The following is a 16,456-nucleotide window of genomic DNA, read 5'->3' on the forward strand; positions in this document are numbered from 1 at the left end:
GACAAGATGCAAGAGGAGCAACTTGAACACGATAGATGGAGACACCACAAGTTCCAAACAAGGAACATGCTCTAATGACACTTTATTTGTTACTAGGAGGTTGGATTAATGCTTGTTAAAATTGCTTAGATAAATCATTGTCAACATCAAAATATTCATATTCATCACTTGAATCATTAACATTGACATTATTATCACGAACATCATTTTCATCTATTTCTTCATCGAGATTAATAAAAATAGGATCTTTAATACGAATAGAACATGAACCATCATTTTCTTAACCATTTTTAATATTGGAGATTTAGGTTGAACTTCCTCCCTAGGGTTAGGAGAAAGCTAGACAAATGATATTCTATCAACATTTGGTGTCTTCGGGGAGGAAATGGGTTGAGAAGAATGTTCATGAACCTTAGTGCAACGTCTTTATCGATGTTTTCTCGCACAATAGTTTCATTTTATTTTAGTCGAGGGTTGTGAAGGTTTAGGATCAATAGGCATATGATTCTTCTCTTCTTTTAAAGGAGGAGGAATAGTTGAAGGTCTCTTAGGTTGAAAGATAGGATATGTTGGGCGCTTCCCTTTATAAGATATAGGAGGTGGAACCGCATCATATAGAGGAGGAATATAAGGTGTGAGAAGGAGACCAGTTCTAGCATGAGGAGGAATGGGGTCTAGATAGGATTGAAAAAGAGAATCACTTCTATGCTTAAGAGGCTCAAATTGTTTAGACCAAAAGTAATCATGATTCACATCTCCACGCCTCACCATGGGTTGATACATGATATGATTGATTGTTATTATTTTTTCTTTAGGAGGAAATTTTAAATACTTTATGAACAATATAGGGAATCACTTTTATTGAAGAGAGCCAAGGTTGTCCCAACTTCACATGAAATTGATTCAATGTAGGAATGATAGAAAAAAATGACATCTAACCAGTTAGTACCAACCTCAACAGGAAGAGTAATAGAACAATAGCAGGGCAAGAGAAAGCATCAAAGATCTTAACTACCACATCAGTTTTATCGTATGTTACTTGATGCAATTGTAAAGTGTAAAGATATTCTTTAGTATTCACATTCACCATGCATGCTAGATCAATGAGCACCCCTCGTGAGAGCATGTCTTTGATCTTCACAGTAATATATAGTGGGCCATTAGGTGCTTCAATAGTCTCACTAGGATCAAATGTAATGCATAGACCCTTAGGAGGTGTAGGTTTGTCAATAAGATTCACCACATTATTAGAATCAACTTCAAGGCCAAGATCATTAGGAGAAAAGGCAAGATGCTCAAAATCAATCACATTAGTAAAATGGCAAGGCAAAGGATTAGTAAAGATTTAGAGATTTTGATTTTGAGGAGCTACAAATTTATTTCCTTTGTCATTCACACCAGCTATAGATATGGTATTGCTATCAATAAGGTCTTGAATTTTACTCCTTAAGGAATAACACTTTATAGTGTCATGACTGGATTGACAATGATATTGGCAAAAAGATTTGGAATCATGATAAGGTGGCAAAGGTTTAGATGTGTCAACTGGTTTGATGGGAGGAAGTTTCAACACATTCTTTTATTTTGTGCATTGGTAGACTGATTTAGACTCTTTGATGATATTTTGATTGATACTTATGACTTTATTTTGTTGACATTATGTGAACCGGCATGGCATTATGTAAACCGGCATGAAGAAATAATGATATGTATGTTGTCATTGATGTCAATATGAGACATTGTGTGAACCAGCACATGTGATAGGTGAAGAAAGAGAGGAACCGACATATGTATGAACCGGTTTATATGCCAAAGTGAAGCGGCATATTTGTTCGAGGTGAACTGGCATGTAGTTATGGGAACCGACACATGGAAGCATTGAATGACTACCGGTTGGTAGGTAGCTTCCACTTCGGGGTTTCCGGTTGGAATACCTCAAGTCTGTGTGACTCAATCGGTGATCTTTGTGCGATGGAGGATAGATTGTGTTGCCACATAAGCTCTGTGTGCGTGAAGGATCTTGCATGAAGATGACTATTCCTATCTACCTCGGGAATGTGTGAAGTCTGTCAAACGGTGATAATGCGTGATGGGTTATCAACCGCCATGAAAATGGTGGATAATGGACGATGGAGAATGTCTTGAGATCGATTCAAGACTGTTGCATTTAATGCAGTTTGATTCAACGGTCAGGATCGAACCGTTTGAATTGCTTAACCTAACAGGTTTAGGGTTTAGGGTTTTTGCTACCGACCTGTATGTTTCCTATAAGGTCGATGTTGGGTGTCTTTCTGAGGTTGTTGGCAAAAGTTGTGAGTGTGTATCCAAGAAAAGTGATACGTGATTCTTGCCAGACCAAAGGAGAGAAGAGATACCTGCAAAGTGAATGTGCAGAAGGAAAAGAGGAGCCTAAACAGATCTACATTAGCATTAAGTGTTGTTAATAGATCATTGTAATACCTGTTGATCTCTAACCACTTCAACAGTTGTAAAATCCCCTAACAGGGTAGCCTTAACTGGCTTGATTCAAAATCCCTTAAATCGGGTGGTCTTAACTGGCTTGTTTCAAATCCCTTAACTAGGTAACTCGAGGCTAATGAGTTTTGAGAAGCTAGAGAAGCTTAGGAGATCCTTTCAGTTATTGAGTTCTTGAAATCCTCTAACAAAGTGATCCTAATGGGTTTAACCCTTAACCGGGTGATTCCTAACAGGATCGGTTCCTACCAGAACCTATTGTAATGTCCTTAGTCAGACAAGGCTCCTAACATAGTGAACTTCTAAAGAGTTCAAAAAGCAACTTGTGGGTATTCATCCCCACCGTGGTTTTTTTCCAGTTGGGTTTCCACGTGAAAATATGTGTGTCATGTGAAATGCTTTTGTCTTGTGATGCTTTGTTTTATCTGTTAAGCACATGAAGGTTCTATGTTTTATGCCTGTCTATAAAACATATTGAACTCACTGTTGTGAAGATCTAACGAATAAGTTTACCTGTTTATGCATAAGAATATAATGATACTGTAGTATTGAGCTAAGAGGAAAGCTTATTGAGTGACCGGTTCATGACTGACTGAGCTATACTGGATGTTACTGGTTGCACTCTGTTTTATCGGTATCCTTGTTTGTCAGTCATTTGGAGTATTTGTTGTCAAACCGGTTTTGGACTGACATTGTGTTTTTACTAATTCACCCCCCCCCTCTCAGTACCGATTTGGTACTAATGGTTCATCATTGAGTTATCAATTGGTATCAGAGCCCTCCAGGTCCTCTGTGTTGTAAGCTTAACAGCTTGAGGAAAAGATCCTAGTCAAATGATGAAGAGGGAAGGTCCAAAGTTTAACAGGGAAAATTTTGGTATATGGAAAGACAGGATGAAGATATTCATCAAAAGCATGGGTGTTCAACACTGAAGTTATGTTGAAAATGTATATGTTGTTCCTACTGGTACTCTCACCGATGACCAAAAGAGAGAGATACAAGAAAATGGGCAAGTCATGGAAGTCCTCATCAGTAGCCTATCTGACATTGAGTTTATTGATGTTCAGGACAAGGAAAATCCCAAGGAGGTATGGGATGCTCTAAAAAATATCTATGGTGGTGATGAGCATGTAAAACAGGGTAAGGAAGAAAGCCTGAGAGGGAAGTTTGAAGACATGCAGATGGTTGAAGGAGAGACCATTCAGCAGTATGGAATAAGAATCAAAACAGTTGTTGGAGAAATAAAGAGTGCAGGTGGTAAAATAGAAGATTCCACTGTGGTAAGCAAAGTCCTGAGATCTCTGTTGCCAGTCTATGCAATAAGGGTTGCTACTATTCAGGAGCTGAGATCAATAGACAAGTCTAAGGCGTCCTTGGACTCCATCATAGCCAAGTTGACAGCCTATGAGCTGAATAGTTTTGATGGTAATGTTCAAAAGTCAGAATCAACTTTTAGAGCCTCTGCTATACCTTCCAGAAAAGGAAAAGAGGCTAGCACTAGTGGGGAACCTAATCAGAGCAGAGAAATGAAGGATGAAGAGTTTCTGATGGAATTTGAAGCACTTCTTGCCAGGAAATTCTCAAAAGGAACTAGTAAATATAAAGGTAAGCTACCTTTGAAATGTTTCTCTTGTAACCGGATAGGACATATTGCTATGAACTGTCCTAATAGTGACAACAAGGATAAATCGGAAAGGTTCAATAAATTCAAAGGAGGAAACCAGAGAAACTGTTTTGTGGCAGTTGATGAAGGTGTCACAGATGAGGAATCAGAAGATGAAGAGAATGAAGACATTGTGTTTGTTGCTATAAAGGAAGATGTGGCAGACAAGAAGGCTCTTGTCTCCCGGTTTGATAATTCCAATGAGTGGATCATTGACAGTGGCTGTTATCACCATATGACTGGTGACCGGAGCAAGTTTCTATCCTTAGAGGAGTATGATGGTGGTGTGGTTCTCTTTGGAAATGATGCACCATGCATGGTCAAAGGCAGAGGGTCCATCTCTTTGAATGGAAAGAGTAGTGCTGACAATGTGTACTGGGTTGATGGTCTTAGACACAACCTTCTAAGTGTTGCCCAGCTAAATGACAGTGGGCTCACTCTGCAATTCAAGAATGGAGTTTGCAGAATCAAAGGCAAAGATGGTAAATTGGTAGCCACCGACATGCAGACTAAAGGTAACCTATTTTATCTGAATGCAAATATAAGTACATGTCTTATGGCTAAGCTTGATGATAGCTGGATATGGCATAGGAGATTCTGCCATGTGAACTTTGATAACATTGTGAAGGCTAGTAAGATCAAGGCAGTTAGAGGGTTGTCGGTGCTGAGCAAACCGGATAATACCTTGTGTAGAGAATGTCAATTGGGGAAAATGTCTTCCTCAACCTTTAAAGGTAAATCTTTCACTGCTGACAACTTGCTTAATCTTGTGCATACTGATTTATGTGGTCCTATGAAAACTAGAAGTGTGCAGGGTGATAGGTACTTCATGATTCTCACTGATGACTGCTCAAGAATGATGTGAGTCACATTCTTGAAAGGCAAGTCTGAAGCTTTTGGAAAATTCAAAGCTTTTAGAGCATTAGTGGAGAAGGAAAGCGGTAAGAGGATCAAATGTCTCAGAACTGATCAAGGAGGGAATTCACTTAATTCAACAAGTATTGTGAAGAATTTGGCATCAAGAGACAGCTGTCTGACCCCTGGACTCCCCAGCAGAATGGCCTAGCAGAGAAGAATAACCGGACTGTGGTTGAAGCAGCTAGAACCATGTTGATCCAAGGAAAGGTTGCTCACACCTTTTGGAAAGAAGCGGTGAGCACTGCAGTCTACACTATGAACCGGGTACTCATCAAAAAGGGTAAGGACAAAACTCCTTATGAGTATTGGACTGGTAAGACACCCGTGGTTAACTACTTTAAGGTATTTGGTAGCAAATGTTACATCAAGAGGAGTGAACATCAGGGTAAATTTGAAGCTAAATGTGATGAGGGAATATTTCTAGGATATTCCACCAAGAGTAAAGCTTTCAAGTGCTACAACAATAGGACTCAGAGAATTATGGAAAGCATCAATGTAAGAGTTGATGAATCCTCTGAGAAGACTGAGGAAACCGGTAGTGAGCAAGCTGTAAATGCACCGGTTGTCAGTCAACCGAGTACCAGTAACAGTGTTCCTGAACCGGTGAATGCTGATTCTGATGAAGATGAGGATGAAGAAGAAAAGCAAGAAGAACCAGTTAAGACCATTCCTCGGTATGTCAAGTTGAATCATGATCCCAAGCAGATCATAGGTGATAAGGATGCAGGAATCCTTACTAGAAGAAAGATCAGAGAAAACTCATGTATGATTTCTGAATTTGAGCCTAAGTCATTCAAAGAGGCTCATAAAGATGAAGACTAGATCAAGGCAATGGAAGAAGAACTTGACCTGATAGAGAAAAATGGTACATGGTCCTTGGTACCCAGACCAGAGCATAAAAATGTCATTGGCACCAAATGGGTGTTCAGAAATAAGTTGAATGAGGATGGCACAGTGATTAGGAATAAAGCCAGACTGGTATGCAAAGGATATGCTCAAGAAGAAGGAGAAGACTGGGGAAACCTTTGCTCCTGTGGCCAAATTGGAAGGAGTTCGTATGCTTCTTGCATATGCAACTTTTAAGAGATTCAAGGTATATCAAATGGATGTAAAATCTGCATTCCTAAATGGTGTACTTGAAGAAGAGGTGTATATTGAGCAACCAAATGGGTTTTCCCTATTTGAAGATAGTGACATGGTATGTAGGCTACATAAAGCATTATATGGTCTAAAGCAAGCACCTAGGGCATGGTATGAGCGCCTACATTCCCATCTTGTGAAGATTGGATTTGAGAGAACAAGTGAAGATAGAAATATCTACTTGAAGTCTGAAGGAGATCAGATCCTGATCTGTGAAGTTTTTGTTGATGACATCATCTTTGGTGGAGATGACAAGATGAGTCATGAGTTTGCTGATGAGATGAAGAAAGAGTTTGAGATGTCACTCATAGGGGAGATTAAGTTCTTCATTGGACTGCAGATCCAACAGATGGAAGATGGAATCTTCATCACTCAATCCAAATATGTCAAAGAGGTGTTGAAGACTTTTGGCATGGAAGATAGCAAACCGGTTGGTACACCGATGGCGATCGGTTGCAAACTGACAAAGGAGGATGATTCCGCATTGGTTGATGAGAAGGAATACTGGTCAATGATTGGTAAGTTGCATTATGTAGTGCATAGCAGACCGAATATTGCACATGCAGTTGGCATCACTGCAAGGTTTTAGAAGAGTCCAAGAGAATCTCACTTGATTGCAGTCAAGTGGATTCTTAGGTATCTGAAGGGAAAAATTGACTATGGATTGTGGTACCCATACAACAATAATTTCAATCTGAAAGTGTTCATAGATGCTGATTGGGCCGGTAATGTGGATGACCAGAAGAACACAACCGGTGGTGCATTCTTTCTCGGTGGTAGACTGATCTCATGGATGAGTAAAAAACAGAGTTGTATCTCTTAGTCTACAACGGAAGTGGAGTATGTTGCAGCTTTCATGAACTGCACTCAGACAATCTAGATGACACATGTACTGGAAGGCTTCAAGATCCCTGTATCTGAACTAGTAAGTATATTTTGAGATCCCTGTATTTGAACCAGTAAGTATATTTTGTGATAACACAAGTGCTATCAATATATCAAAGAATCCGGTTTAAATTCTAGAACCAAGCATTTTGAGCTTAAGTATCATTTCTTGAGGGAAAAGGTTCAGAATAAAGAAATTGCACTGGAGCATGTGTCCAGTAAGGAGCAGTTAGCAGACATATTTACCAAGCCTCTCCCAAAGACAACTTTTGTGCATTTGAGAGGTGAATTAGGGGTATTGCCCTTCAGGTGGTGAACTAAAAGTGATTGTTCCACATCAGTCAGGTACTTGAAAGACAAAGTTTTGGTTGATTGGTGTGTTGAAGGATGCTACTCCTCAAGGGGAGCAACATGATGGAACAGTGATGATTGTACCTCCACTTTGGCATTATTGTCAAAGGGGGAGAAGGAGTGAAGCGAAAAGATATCTGCAGCAAATGGGGAGAAGATGTGAAGTAGAGAAGATATCTTTTGTATATTGCCATCAATGCCAAAGGCAGAGATTGTTGGCATTATGTGAACCGACATGGCATTATGTAAATCGGCATGAAGACATAATGATATGTATGTTGTCATTGATGTCAATATGAGACATGGTGTGAATCGGCACATGTGATAGGTGAAGAAAGAGAGGAACCGACATATGTATGAACCGGTTTATATGCCAAAGTGAAGTGACATATTTGTTCGAGGTGAACCGGCATGTAGTTATGGGAACCGACACATGGAAGCATTGTATGACTACCGGTTGGTAGGTAGCTTCCACTTCGGGGTTTCCGGTTGGAATACCTCAAGTCTGTGTGACTCAATCAGTGATCTTTGTGCGATGAGTTAGCAGTATGATGGAGGACAGATCGTGTTGCCACGTAAGCTCTGTGTGCGTGAAGGATCTTGCATGAAGATGACTATTCCTATCTACCTCGGGAATGTGCGAAGTCTGTCAAACGGTGATAACGCGTGATGGGTTATCAGCCGCCATGAAAACGGTGGATAATGGACGATGGAGAATGCCTTGAGATCGATTCAAGACTGTTGCATTTAATGCAGTATGATTCAACGGTCAGGATCGAACTGTTTGAATTGCTTAACCTAATAGGTTTAGGGTTTAGGGTTTTTGCTACCGACTTGTATGTTTCCTATAAGGTCGATGTTGGGTTGCTTTCTGAGGTTGTTGGCAAAAATTGTGAGTGTGTCTCCAAGGAAAGTGATACGTGATTCTTGCCAGACCAAAGGAGAGAAGAGATACCTGCAAAGTGAATGTGCAGAAGGAAAAGAGGAGCCTAAACGGATCTGCATTAGCATTAAGTGCTGTTAACAGATCATTGTAATACCTGTTGATCTCTAACCACTTCAATAGTTGTAAAATCCCCTAACAGGGTAGCCTTAACTGGCTTGATTCAAAATCCCTTAAATCAGGTGGTCTTAACCAGCTTGTTTCAAATCCCTTAACCGGGTAACTCGAGGCTAATGAGTTTTGAGAAGCTAGAGAAGCTTAGGAGATCCTTTCAGCTATTGAGTTCTTGAAATCCTCTAACAAGGTGACCCTAACGGGTTTAACCCTTAACCGGGTATCCCTTAACCGAGTGATTCCTAACAGGATCGGTTCCTACCAGAACCTATTGTAATGTCCTTAACCGGACAAGGCTGCTAACAGAGCGGACTTCTAAAGAGTTCAAAAAGCAACTTGTGGGTATTCATCCCCACCGTGGTTTTTTTCCAGTTGGGTTTCCACGTGAAAATATTTGTGTCATGTGAAATGCTTTTGTCTTGTGATGCTTTGTTTTATCTGTTAAGCACATGAAGGTTCTATGTTTTATGCCTGTCTATAAAACATATTGAACTCACTGTTGTGAAGATCTAACGAATAAGTTTACCTGTTTATGCATAAGAATATAATGATACTGTAGTATTGAGCTAAGAGGAAAGCTTATTGAGTGACCGGTTCATGACTGACTGAGCTATACTAGACGTTACCGGTTGCACTCTGTTTTACCGATATTCCTGTTTGTCAGTCATTTGGAGTATTTGCTGTCAAACCGGTTTTGGATTGACACTGTGTTTGTACTGATTCACCCCCCCCCCTCTCAGTACCGATTTGGTACTAGTGGTTCATCATTGAGTTATCAATAGATTTTGATTTTGAGGAGCTACAAATTTATTTCCTTTGTCATTCACACCAGCTATAGATATGGTATTGCTATCAATAAGGTCTTGAATTTTACTCCTTAAGGAATAACACTTTTTAGTGTCATGACTAGGTTGACAATGATATTGGCAAAAAGATTTGGAATCATGATAAGGTGGCAAAGGTTTGGATGTGTCAACTGGTTTGATGGGTGGAAGTTTCAACACATTCTTTTGTTTTAGTGTCCCTTCTTGATTCATCTTTTATTTTGTGCATTGGTAGACTGATTTAGACTCTTTGATGATATTTTGATTGATACTTATGACTTTATTTATATGTCAAATTTTTATTGATGATGCTAGACATTTTATATGGACATTTGATAGATGATGATTTATGTGGATGATGATATATCTTGGATTATTATAATGGATGGACTTATATAAATGGTGATCTATATGCACTCGTCATTCATGTATGAATTATATTGGTTATAAGGATATGATGGTATCTTGTTAGTGCTAACCCCACTTCATGATTATATTGGATATGTTGATGCTATGATTGTCCTACTACCCTATTCATGATAGGGACGATGTGTGGAGTGACCCGCCAACAACCCCAGGGAATTACACTAACATACCCACCAAATGTGGACTAATTTTGTTTTTGCTTAACAATAGGTGTTAATTACATTGCGAAAAGAAATCCTAGTAAACATAACCATGAATTATGTAGAGGATATCACTTGCACATGAGGTAAACCTATGATGCCATAAATTGTTCTATACTTTTCCCCGGGGTAATTGGTGTCACTACGTGCCTCCACGAAAATCCGCTAACCAAGATTTGATACATTGAAGGGCATTATACACCAAGGTATAGGGTATGTTTTAGGATGTTCAAGAGAGTTAATCATTAATTAATATAAGAGAATAGGTTGCTTCCCTATACTAAATTATGATTAAATTTAGGCCAAAAGTTACCTTAATGAGTATAAATGGTCAAGAAGCTTACTAAGGCTTCCTTAACAAGTGGTTTAAAGTGTTTTCTTTTATTACATGCATGGGTAGGTCTCAAAGGAAGGTAAAATTTTAACTTTAAGTATTGATCAAATGCTGGTTTTAATTTCACTATATGCTGCCATGAAATACATGTAGTAGTAAATAATCCATAAGGTACACTTAAGCAAATGAAGATACACCAAACACATTTTACATCTCTAAGTTCTCATAGTTTTCTTGTTACACCACAAGGAAGTAATTGTACATTAATTACATCCCAAACTCTCACTGGTAAAGATCTATACTGAAATCTACTTACATATCAAGAGTACAAGTACTTCAACTATTACATGACTTCATCAAATTACAATAACATTTCTTGCTAATTGACTCTCAATGAGTTATAATACTGAACAACATACAAGAGTACATCATGAGTGTATACAATAACGACCAAGAGGTCAATGAACTATAACATATCCAACTGAATAAAGTACAACATATAAATCTGCAAGAATGATCAAGGCTAGTTGCTCCATGAATCCAGAAAATAGACCGAACTCCAACCGCAAACAAGAAGAATAATCAACATCAAGAATGGACAACCCAATGGCGACAAAGCTCCAACCACCCGACCAAATGTGGAACCAAAAAGATTCCACCCCCTGAGCTGGGAGATGTCGCTGGGTTCCCTTCATAAGCACTAGACCAGAATGATCTACTCTACTATAACAATACCACATACAAGTGGAACACTCAACATATAACATGAAAGCAACACACAAGGATTACCGGAGGATCCAAACACAAATAACCACAATGATGCAACATATGAGACTCATGCAAGAGGAGTGTCATCGCATGCCAAAGGAAAACAAGTAACAAGAGGCATCCAGCCTGGGCAGGCAGAGCCATCTTATCCTCTGAGAGTTTCTGAGGGAGATCCATGGTCTTCTCATGCTAGCTGTGTGCATATGCTCACGAGCTACATCATGAGGCATCAAGAGTTCTTATCTTTTTAGTTCCTAACTGCCCTTTTCCCATTCATTTATTTAGTTATCACTTAATTATACATAAGAAAATTCTTGTGCGTCCAAGGGCCTGGATTCCATGCATCCTTACAAGGAACATCATGAAAGCCAACTCTCGCAACCATTGGCACGCATGAGAGCTCACTCCTCTACATGGACTCAATCACACATGAAGTTCAACTATCACCAAAACCACAAACAAATGCAACAAAATCAAACCCACGTGACTGCAGTAAAACATAGTAAAACAACATGAACCTCCTGGACAGTCAAAAGCAATCTACCTCATGGCATGGGTCTTCACAAGGGATCATCTAAATGCCAAAACACATAATCCAACATGTACATTATTTTAATAATCACCAAAACCACAAACAAATGCAACAAAATCAAACCCATGTGACTGTAGTAAAACATAGTAAAACGACATGAATCTCTTGGACAGTCAAAAGCAATCTACCTCATGGTATGGGTTCTCACGAGGGAGCATCTAAATGCCAAAACACATAATCCAACATGTACATTACTTGTCCAGTTCACATGACAACATTTCAATGTTAAACAGAGCCCCGGTTTTCAAAACACAAGTTACAACTTGACTTAGCATAAACGAACAAAAAGGGGGCAGCAAGGAACATGCTGCTGCTCTGTACAAGACATAAGGCAAAATGACTCAACAAGAGACATACACACATATACTGTGTTTTACTACACACTTGTGCAAAAATAAGGAAGTGCACATACAATTTCAACAAACGAACTTAAAGGAAGGAGCCATATATCACATGCTGAAAACACACAATTTACAGCTGTAAGTTGTTTAATATTGGTTTGCAAGTTTTTGTTTTGTCTCATTTGTCTATCTTCCTCATTTATTTTTAATGTATCAAATTCTGAATTTTATTATCTAAAATTCATAATATCTCTTTAATATGACAGCTAGATTAACTTTCTTAATCTAATATGCTTCCTTTTACATGTGCGCGCGCACACACACACATACAATTTTTTTATTCTATCTTTTATTTAATTGAAATCACTCATATTAATGTTTAATCAAATCTAAGCTCAAAAAAGAATTTTGCTCTAAAATTTCAAAACCGCCGGAGCTTTACTTATTACTAGGGGAGCAATAGAACAATTCTGAGAGGCACAAATGGGTGTCTGAACCAAAAAGATATGAACTCAAAAGTGATTGTTCCTCCACTACCAAAACAACATATCCTTATTCCTTGATTATACCAGATGAACAAATTGTGCCAAGTTCTTGTGACAAAGAATGAACTCAAAAGTGATTGTTCCTCCACTACCAAAACAACATATCCTTATTCCTTGATTATACCAGATGAACAAATTGTGCCAAGTTCTTGTGACAAAAGCCTTCTTTGATGGACTAATCCCCTTCCTTAAAATGGCATCCCCTCTTTTTGGTGCAAGCACTTGTATATGACGAATGAATAATGGGCATCAATGAGTTCCCTTGCTAATAACCCCTCTTTCCTTTATCATGTGATGAATGTCCACACCCCGTTCCAAAGCTTCGATTTTGGTACAGGCAGGGAGGATGCTGGCAAAGATTGCAGAGTCTTGATTTACACCAGTCGAAAACCTTTGATAGGAAAGTTTCTAAACCCTATTCAACAAATGCATTTTTTACATATCCCAGAGCATTGCAGGAGACCACATTTCTTTGAGGCATTCTGTCAAACAGTTTGCATGCCTTGTCTATGCTTCCACATTTTGTAAGCATGTTTAGCAGAGCATTTCCAACTGTGATATTCCCACAATAAACCCCTTTTTCAATACGCATACCCTATTCCGAAGCTCCCATTATACCTGCTGCAATAACGATTTGCATAAACAAACGCAAGTGAATCGCCCTTCTGCAGCAAAAAATCGAACACCCATGTCTCAGAATAATGCTGGCAGCGTTAAAACGCTTGCGGACATCCACCTACATAAAATAAATAATAATATTGTAAAATAAATTAAAAAAATAGTTCAAAGGACGCGGTTACACTGCTCCAAAATCGTATATTAAAATTCGTGTTATTGATTTTTCTTTCAAAAAATTTCGAAAAATCAAAACCACAGCTAATTCTGCTGATCACAATCAACTATCTGTAATTTCCATTTCAACAATTCAACTTGAAATCCCTCAAAAGTAACATCAAAATTGTAGCTCTTAAATAAATACAATAAGATATCTTTTGGTTTAGTTTAAGCCAAACTAATAAAATGCATACAAATAAGGATAATTAACTTAGATTAATTAATTAGAGTTTTAGAGAGTTGATAATTTGATATATTAAACTTTTCATATGTATAGATAGAAAATATTTTTTTCTTAGTAAATGATATAATTTTAAAGTTTTATTCAACCAATTGATAAAAAATGACTTGTCCTTTAACTTTAATTTTCTTTTGGGAGATGAATGTAAGAAAATATTTAAAAGAAGTACATCACCCAACATGCATCCATACTTGATAGAATGGCTTTTGACATATATTTTAAAGGATTGTATTTATAATGACATCTATCTTGAGCAACATGAATTATGCAATGTCTAAGCTTCTATAGTGAGAAGACAATGACAAAAGATAATTCTGTCTCATAATCGAATTATGTATGACTAACACAATAAACTATGTTCTCTTTACTACTTTCATCATTTTGGCTAACAAATCTCCAATAGTAGACTCTCGATGAACATATAATGATAAAGGCATGGCACAGATAATAAGCATGAGGAATAGAGCATGCTCAAAAAGTAGTGTTTCATGTCCTCAAATACTTAATTAATTATCTTTTTTATATTCAAGCTTAACATATTTATTTATCAGCCTTGTGAACAATAATGTTGTCCACTATTTAGGTTATTAATGATCTAATGGTTTGTATCTTTTCTTCGAGACTACAATGTTGTGAAAAATTCTTTAGAGGAACGCTAATTATAAAATAAATATTATTTGCATCTACCTCAATACCTCTCTAAGATACAATGAATCATAATAAGTGACTGGTATCAATTCTAAATATAAACATTTAAAGATTTAAACTTTGTATTGTTGCAAATGTTCAAATACTATTCTCAAATATTATAAATGATATACCCATTTTTAAGACTTTCCTAAGATATCATCCACATCATCTTCTAACACATTATTCACAAGATCATGGATTATCAATTCCATAGACCCTTGGTATGTAACTCTAAAATTTTGTAACCCTAAAGACATGTAGCATGCAACAAAATTTTCCTACTTGATGTAGTGAAAGTGGTATTTTATTGAACTTTGACATTAATCATGATTTAGTTGTACCCTAATAATCCATAAATTGTATCAACTAATGTAAATAATGGATTCTACAATAATATCAGTATTAGCAAGTGTTAATCTTAGAGGATCTAGTTAATACTGAGAGAGGGGGTGAATCGGTATTAACAATAATTTGAAATCAGAAACTTAGACTCATAAAAATTTCACCAAATCAAACATAGACCAACATTAGAGTCATTTACCAGTACCGGTATCTGCTAATAAACATCTTCTAAACTGAGATATCAATGTTGGACATTAAGTGTTCTTTAACCATGCATAAACTGAAAGTAAAACATACCGTCACATCAAAAACATTCACCATATGAACACCATGATTTTCATGTGGAAACCCAAATAGGGAAAAACCACGGTGGGAATTGGTACCCACAAATATTTTGCACTCTTTCAGAATGTGTCCTTTTAGGATACAAGCTCAGTTAGAAGCTCACAATGATGCCCTGTTAGGAGTCACCTGGTTAAGGGATTTACCTCATCCCTATTAGGAGCTTTAATATGTTAGGATCAACCTCTAAAGAGGATTTAGAACTCATATATTGAGTCACCCTGTTAGGGGATTTTACAATGTGAGGCCTGTTAGGACCTACCCAGTTAAGGGATTTTAGATTCTGTAATTGTTAGAGAACAACAATGAATGATCTGTGCATAGAACTCAACTGCTTGCTTGATCAGATCCAATTAAGTTCTAAGTCTGCATCACTCTGGCAGATCTTCTCACACCCTAGTTCAGCTTCACACACTTCTCAAAGTCACAGACACTTCAAAACATCAACCTTACCGACATAAATAACCTTTACAACTAGGTCATCATCAAAACTCTAAGACTTACTACATAGATCATCACAGATCTTTACGACTCATTACAGATCATCATATGGATTATTACAATCAATTACAAATCAATATCAACTATTGAATGATCATAAGTTGCCACAACAAGTCGATCTGGTACAAAGTCAAACCCTTAGCTCATTCTGCTCAACACTTTGCACATTCCCAAGAAATTCGTTCTCCAAACGCACCAAAACATCTTTCAAACACATCACGCGGTTTGCGTCATGTTATCATCAACATGTGAACTTAATGTAGATCACTACCAAACAAAAAATCATTACCGATCAAGAGAATTCTTTACCGGTCCTTAAACCCTTCTTAAACCCTGGCAAAAACTCAACATAAATTATAAACATAATTTACGGTTGTCACAACATGATGCAGTTTCGGTCAGATACATGTTATAATGATAGAAATTCACATTCAAAACCACAAAGCCATATCATCTCCAATCGCCAGATACAATCAAAATATTTCCTCATTTATCGGTTAAGGTCCTAAAACCCAGTTTTTTGATTCTTCACTGGCAAACCCTCTCCAGTAGACCAAAAGATTTAGATGACACAATACAAATTAAGTAAACATTGGTAGACATGAATAAACATTAGTTGCCATCAATGACAACACAAATAACTAATCAAAGTCATCCATCATGCAATCTCAATCTCTTCATCACAATGTCATCTCATATAGTCTTATACCAGTTCAGTCATCATTCTCCATTTGTATCAGTTATGTCAAACATGCCAAAAATATCCCCCTTTGGTATTGATGGAAACACTAAACATCAACATACTCAACTCATATTGTTCTGCTATGATCTGGACCTTCTTTGCAACTCTTCTCTTCTTTGTTGCACCTCATCTGCCGGTTACACTTTATCTTCAATTACACATCTTCTTCTCCAGATCATATTTCTTCTCACCCTTTGACAATGGTGCAGGAGCACCCTTTCAAGCTCTCCCTCCTTCTTGTTTTG

Source organism: Cryptomeria japonica, chromosome 11 (genome assembly GCF_030272615.1).
Source record: "Cryptomeria japonica chromosome 11, Sugi_1.0, whole genome shotgun sequence".
In the NCBI taxonomy this organism is placed as follows: domain Eukaryota; kingdom Viridiplantae; phylum Streptophyta; class Pinopsida; order Cupressales; family Cupressaceae; genus Cryptomeria; species Cryptomeria japonica.